This window comes from Panicum virgatum, chromosome 8N (genome assembly GCF_016808335.1).
Source record: "Panicum virgatum strain AP13 chromosome 8N, P.virgatum_v5, whole genome shotgun sequence".
NCBI classification, from domain to species: Eukaryota; Viridiplantae; Streptophyta; class Magnoliopsida; order Poales; family Poaceae; genus Panicum; species Panicum virgatum.
Genome location: NC_053152.1, coordinates 7070447 through 7078632, shown reverse-complemented (window position 1 = coordinate 7078632; position 8186 = coordinate 7070447).

The following is an 8186-nucleotide window of genomic DNA, read 5'->3' as shown; positions in this document are numbered from 1 at the left end:
TTTTCTTTAAATCCAAACTTTTTTATTGTTTCATCAATTTTCAAATACCACTGCCTTGAGGTTTGCTTCAAGCCATAAATCGATTTCTTCAGGCGGCACCCTAATTTTTTTTTGCCTTCCATGACAAAACCTTTCGGCTGTGCCATGTAGAAATTTTCATATAAATCCCCATTCAGAAATGTCATCTTCACATCCATCTGATGTAATTCTAGATCATGATGTGCCACTAAGGCCCTGATTATTCTGAAAGAATCTTTACAAGAGACCGGGGAAAATGTCTCATTGTAATCTATCCCTTCTCCTTGCGTAAAGCCTTTCACCACAAGTTGTGGTTTAAATCTTTGTACGTTCCCTTTGGAGTCACATTTCGTCTTGTAGACCCATTTGCAGTCTACTATTTTGGCTCCTTTAGGAATTTTTTGTAAGTCCCAAACTTTATTGGCACTCATAGATTTCATTTCATCTTCCATGGCTGCAATCCACTTGGATGAATTCACGCTTCTCATAGCTTCTTCAAAAGAGGTGGGATCATCCTCCATTTGAATTTCTTCGCTATTATAGACTTCACAGTCATCAGAAATAGCTGATTTTCTAATTTTTTGTGGCCTACTCGGGGCCACTGCAACTGGCATTTCTTGAACAGGAGGCTGCTGCTGCTCCCCCTCATCCATGGCAATGGGTTCTATTGGATCTTGAGGAACAAGTTCCTCATTTCCATTTGCTGCCATGTCAGGAGAACCGACAACGGGCGTTGGCACTGCAGTTTCCTGCGCTATCGGTGCCACAACAGCATGCGACGAGAAATAATGCTCTTGAGTCATCGGAGTGGGAACAAATACCCGCTTCCCTTAAAGATCAATTTTTCTAGTTACCATGCTCCCCCTGATCATCTGATCTTTTAAGAAGGCAGCGTGTCATTTTTCTATAAACTTAGTGTGTCTGTCGGGACAGTAGAAGCGATATCCCTTAGACTTTTTTGGATAGCCAATAAAATGGCAACTGACTATCTTGGGATCTGATTTTTCAGTGTTTGGATTAAATACCTTAACCTCAACTGGATAGCCCCACACGCGAAAATGATTAAGCAAGGGTTCTCTTTCTGTCCATAATTCATACTTCTGCCTATATCCATCAGGGTACAGTTTCTTCTTTCTACTACTCCGTTTTGCTGAGGCTCGCCGGGTGTCGAATACTGGGCAACTATGCCATTTTCATAAGTAATCTCACAAAAGGTCCAAGAACTTGGCCATAAGGGGTGTGCCGACCGTAGAAAGGGTCCACATATATCTGTGTGGATTATTTCTAAAATTCCCGCACTACGTTTGGCATCTTTCTTTGTTTTCTTAGCAAATTTTCTTTTAATGCAATCGATACATTTTTCTAATTCTGAAGATTCTAATGGCAGAAGAATTGATGCTTTCACTAAGCGCTCTATTCTCCCCCTCGAAATATGGGCTAAATGTCAGTACCATAATTTCGACGAGATTGCATCAATTCGTTTGCGTTTCTTAGTAACATTCTCTTATGAGGAGGCATTCTTATCATATTCCTTCTTATTTGTACTAGGTGGGAAAAGTTTCTTATTGTTCTGATAGTTCTTGTTTTTCTACTGAACATGGAAGACAAGCTCACCTCCATTGGTGGCATTGAGTCTATCCTCTTTTTAACTGCACATGGTAAACAGTTTCTCAACATTCCTATTTTCTGGCTGAGTGTTCTAATTGACATGAAAAGTCGAAAAGTCCCTGGGAATAGACTTGAACACCAGTTGAACAATGAAGGGATCTGGAAGAGGCATGTTCATTGTCTTAGTCCACCGCCAGCATATTTCATGGTTATATGCTGCTCAGCCAAAGTAGCAACATAAGCTTGGAAGAATCAGTCAACTGACTCTTCACCATTGCTAGATACTCAGTAGCGGTGGCTCATTCTGGAATTGCCATTCTTATACCATCTGAAAGGGAACCTCAGATGACCATCAGGCACTTGCGATTTGAAATATTCCAACGTGCCTGCTGAATTTCCTATTTGGTCCAAGCAATGTAATGGGCTTTCTGTTGAATAGCCCATGCATCGTCTGCTTCGTTCTCATCCCTTACGGGATTTTCTGGCTCTTCTGGAGCTGGCATTATGATGACTAAATCTATATTAGTCATCGCCAGAGCAATTTGTAACTTCTAAAAACCATTTCCCATAGTTCTGGATTCCCAAAATTTGAGTACAAATTCAAGATAACAATAATGACATATTTAAATTTAACTTTGGTCAAAATTCAAACATACAATATTCTATTCATTAATTCTAAATCACCTTCGGGCAGAGATAGAAAAATTGCATAAAATTTCTAGACAAGATTATAATATTGTAACATCAACTTTGGTCAGAAATTACAATATCATAATTCACAAAAATTCTGTGTTCAAGTCAAAATTCTATATTCAAAATTCAAATATACAATATTCTGTGCATTAAGTCTAAATCACATTTTGGCAGAGATAAAAAAATGCATAAAATTTTCTGGTCAAAATTATGATATTGTAATATCAACTTTGGTCAGAAATTATAATATCATAATTCTCAAAATTATGTATTCAAGTCAAAGTTCTATATCCCTTGTATTAATTATCCCGTTGGTTCAAATTAACAAAGAGGGAAATTCACAATTCTTCGCAACGGAAACATGTAAAGTTCTAAATGTTCATAAATATTTCTGTAATTTTGTGCTCCTTAAATAATACACTTTGGTGTATTTATTTATAGACAACAAATTCTAAACAAAAACATTCAAAATTCGTATTCAAAAATTCTTTCTAGAAATGAAAAGGAAATATTCATTTCTTCACTTTTCATTGAGCCCAAAACCACTTACGGCCCGCGGCCCATAGTTCAAAAAAGCTTCTGAAAAAAAACAAAAGGAAAAAGGAATTCTTAGTTTTCTTCGCAGCCCACAGAGAAAATCGGCCCAAAAACCAGGCTGCACAGCCGCCCTCCGCGCCCAGGCCGCAGCCTAGGCCTGGGCCAGGAATCTTGCCCATGCGCGGCTCCCTCATGGGCCGTTTTTGGCCCGTCGGCCTGCCGGCCGCCCCTGACCGTCGGATCGAATCCGACGGCTGGGCGCCGATCGCGGCGGCACAAAAGCCGGCGGGGCGCCAGGATCCCCGAAACCCTAACAGGATTCCACTCTACCCTCCCCCTTTCCTTTCCGGGTCCGGCGGTGCCACCACCGCCAGCGACTCTCGCCGGCGCGCAGCCGGGTCTGGACGGCGGGCGGCTTTCTTCCATCTTTCTTGCTCCTCCTGTCCTCCCCCTCTTCTGGATCTAGCCCGAGCGGAAGGCGGCGTCGCCGGCGGTGGCCGGCGCGGGGAAGGTGGCGGCGCTGTTGAGGCTGCCTCGCCGACGTGCGCGCTCGCCTGAGGGTGAGCGTGCGGCCGTCGATGTGGCCGCGGGCGGCACCACCGGTTCTGCACGGCCGTGCCCCCACGCGCGCATGTGTAACAGCGAGTGGCGGCGGCAGAGAGAAGTAGGCCCCCCGGTGTTCTTTTCTTGATTCGATTCGGGAGTTCTTAGGGTTTGGGTTTGGGGTTTTTCTAGGGTTAGGGTTCTTAATCGATCCGAGATCGATTTTGGACTCTTCGTTCTCTAGTTCTTCGAATCGTGATCGATTCTTTCTTCATTTCTTTGATTCTTTCATAAACCGAACCCGATCTATGCACTAGATCGGCGTGACACCAATGTTAGATTCAAAGTTTCTGAGTCTCTGCACAAGATCTTTTCTAGGCATATGAATCGAGTCCGGGTTTACATTCTGAGTAGGAAACAAGGGTTCATCTAGGATCTATAACAGAGAAAGAGGAAGAGTAGGGCGGAGGCGACCTCGGGGACAACTTTGCACAGGGACGGCGGTGCTTCGGTGAAGACGGCCGTGGCGTGGTGCAGGAGCGACGGTGGTGGAGCTTCTCGTCGGCCTCGCGCTCACCCTAGATCGGTAGGGATGTGAGAGAGGGTTGTGGCGGCGGTGAACCATGTGTTTCATGCCCCGGCCCCTCTCCCATTCTATATAGTGCGAGCGACGGGGGCCCACCAGTCATTTGGGCTTGACGCCCCCGATCAAGGCGTGTTCAAGGTGTCCGGCCCGATCTTTGGATCGGGCCCGTGGAGATCAACTCCAACAGCCTTCAGTCCTCACTCGTGGATTCATATGTTCACTGGTTTGCATAATCTTGATGAAGTGTTGGAGGATGCCAGCGGCAACGCCACACATGATCCTGAGGCCCTTTGCTCACCATACCCCCTTTGTATAGGATGAAAGAAATGCATGAGCTAGTTGAGTGCATGGTGTTAGATTTTAGGATCACCAGAGAGTAGATCAGTGGAGTTCTCTACTCTTTACTTTGAATAAACAGTGGTATTCTTGAGTTGCACGGGAGAAAGAGAGAGAGGGAGAGAGTGTATACCATCGATGTTGGATGAGGAGCCGGCTGTGACGACGGTCGTGGAGGCGGCGGCACGGTTCGACGTCGAGAATGGCGTGGCGCAGGGGCGAAGTCCAGCATGCTCGATGGCGGTGGTGCGTCGCCGGCGGAGCTTCCCGTCGCCACAGCACCCCCTTGCGATCGGTCTAGTGTTTGGACGGTGGGGAACAGTGACGGCGGCAAACCTCGTGTAGAGTGCCGTAGTCCCCACCTCCTCTATATATGACACTGCGCGACGGGGGCCCACCAGCCGTCTATTGGGCTAGGCGTCCCCGATCAGGACGCGAGTCAAGAGCCCAGTTGCCGTTGGGCCAACTGGTGGAGATCAATACCAACATTCTCCCCCTTGATCTCACCTTACACTTTTAAAACTTTAAAACTTGACGTAACCCTTTTTACTTTCTCTTTAGTTGCTTTGCTATTGTCCTCATCTCATTGCAGATCAGTACGTAGAGCGTGCCTCATCATGACGATTATTAGTTACCGTCAGACTTAACAGCCACAATGTACCTTTCTGTATTGAAACAAGATCATAACCTTTCTTTGGGCCCTTTAGTAATCCAGAAATCATAGGCCTCCCATAAAACCCATGTCGACTTGGGCAGTAGGCCTTTTGGTAAGCGGATCCGCAAGCACTTGCTTGATACTTTGGTGCTCCATGATTTCATATGATTCTGGATTTTCTCCTTTGCAACATATAAGCCATTGTCAATGTGTTTGGCAGCACACTTGACATGTTGCCATAGGAGTAAAAACATTCGAATGGTATACTGCTGTTGTCTACCATTATCAATTCCGGGTAAAGGTTTTATCAACCATTTTGCCTGTCCTGTAGCCTCATATCATGCTAAACTTTGGGTACACGACCCACGGTATCACAACTATTTTGCTTAGGAGCTTTTCCACAATAAAACTCCAAGTGCGAGTGTTAGCTACTACTGTGGGCTTCACTAAACAACTTGCCAAAACTTAATTCCTTTTGCTCACAACCTTTTGAGAGCACATGTTCCTTTCTTACTTAGCATGAGACTGACAATATTTTGCAAAATTGTAAAAATATTCTATAACTCCATTCCAGTGATCTATTGCTGGACTGGACTTCTGCCAAAATGTCCCGGATACTTGCGCTATGTCAGGGTAAATTCTTTTGAGCACTAATTATGCTTCCAATAGCTGAAGCACATGGAACCTTTTCTTTTGATCGATCATATAACGGTTCCTGAAATCCTAAAAATTCCAAAACTATTACCCTTGACAATAGGACAGGCGTAGGCTTTACTCGCATGCATACCACATTTCTTTAGAACTCTTTTCTAAGTATGCTCTCTGCGATAGTCCTAATACCCCTTGTTCTTTTATCCCAGTGAATTCCCATTTCTAGAGCGCATGGTTCTTTACCGAGATTATTCTTATCAAAACTAGAGGTCATAATAACCTTCTTTGAACTTTGCGGGAAAAGAATTTCCCATCTTTGAACTTTACTTAAAACCCAAAACTTTCCTTTGTTCTCACAAAACTTTTGATACATTGTTCTGTGATCTGATTTCATCAGATGGTATCACAATGTTCTTTTCTTTTCACAATAAAACCATTTAGTTATGTCATGAATATACCCTTTTTTTGTGCAAATCTCCGTCGGGAGATATTGCTCTAACATCTATCTGATGCAATTTAAAAGCAGTATGCCATTAATTGCATTATGATTCTAAAAGAATCCTTTTATGAGACTGAATAAAATGTCTCATTATAACTTATTCTTTTCTTTGCACAAAACTTTTTGCCATAAGTCGTGCTTAACAACTTTTTATGTTCCCTCCGGAGTCACGTTTCAATCTTGTAGACCCATTATAGCCTACTGTTTTGGCTCCATTAGAAACTTATTCCATGTTCCAAAATAAATTTGGAACTTTTAGGTCTCATTATATCTTCCATTGCTTCTCGCCACGTCGATGAATGAGACAACTCAATTTATGACATTCATACAACGTGAAAACATATGTTGAGACAATTTCAGTGCTTGAATTATAGGAGTGAACATACAGTCCCACTTCTCTTCAAGTCTTAGTTCTTGACATACTTTACTCCCCCAGATTATCCCATCTATTGCAAAGATGGAATATCTTCAAACTTTTGTTTGGGTTTGTTCTTTACAAGCCTCGGTTCAGTTTTTACAAGCCTCGTAAGGTGTTTCAAGCACCACCTTTTCTTTTTCGGTTGATTTGAGGCTTAACTATATTTTCTCTCTATTTGGAGCTGAAGACTCCAGAAATTTCACTTACTTTATTGTTGGGGTATTAATATTATGACCGTTGTACTCCCTTTTCGGTCGGTCATATTCACTTTAATAGATCATCTTTGCTTTTAAAAAATGCATCGCATTTAACTTTGCGGGGAAATTCTCTCTAAACTTTAAATTTTAATCTTTCTTGTCTTTCTAATCTTTCTCCCCCTCGAAATATGGCATAAACTTTGCTGCCATAATTTCGAAACTATTTTTAACACTTGTGAACGAGGAGCATTTCATTACTAGAACTTTATTCATATGACCAAGTCATACAAAATAATGGGAGTACTATTTCCTCGTTTCTTTTCTAGAGCTCCTCAGAATTCTTGATTTGTTGCACTTTCAAGAACTCATCAAGTTCTTCATTTTGCTATACTTTTGCAAGTCATTCTTGCAATATTGGTTAGCATACAACTTTCTTTTGTCCTTCGATTCTTTTCAAGTCACTATCCAACATGCCATTATAGTAGTGCATGGGAATTGTTGGAATAACTTTAAAAGCTCCCCTAGATTTCTTCACTTTTGTGTGATACTCATGTCGCACGTGAGTCATCACAAAAACTTTCCCTGTCATGCAGGATATGAATGGCACAAGTGCCAAAACTTTTCCGACTTGCGGTAATAAACTTTAAATGCATTGGTAACACATGTTTAATTCAACGTTGGTCAAATTGAACATGCGTCAAACTCATTTCAACCATTATCTTTACTATTGTTGAAGGACGAGATAACACTTTATAGTGACAAAATTTTAGTCACAATGACTAAAACATGCGCATATACTTTTTTTTTATTAAATCTTCCCGTTGGTTCCAATTTAATCAGAAAATCTAACAACAGTAAAACTTTAGTGAGAGAAACCAAAAACTTCTCGAAAACAGTTGCATCTCTTTCCATATCAACTAAAAGTCAGAATGGAACAAGCACTTCTCTTTCTTAACCTCAACTCTACAGCTGAGTAACCTCAAAACTTTATCTGTGACGTTGATCGGAATCAACTTTTGTCTGTTAATTTCTCTCTACTTGGGAAGAATTGTATGTCTTAATTTAACGTTGGTCAAAATTAAAACATACAATTTTCCTTTACTTTCAATTCTATATCACCGTTGGGCAGAAATAGAACACATGACAAGAATAAAAATTATAATATTGCCATCATCAACTTTGGTCAGAAAATGACAACATCATAATAAACTTTAAATTTCATTTCTTTTAAGAGCAAACTAATGCTCAACTTGACACTTACAAAGTTACAATGGTAAAATGGTGCCAAAACAACCTTTCTTTGACTTTCAACAGCGGAAGCTTTTCTCAACCTTAAAATTACAGGCTCTTTTTTTTTACAGGGAAAAACTCATCTGAGTTTATCTTTCTTTATTGCAGCGGAGAACTTTTCTTTATTTCATAAGCTTTTCTTTGACTTTCTCTAT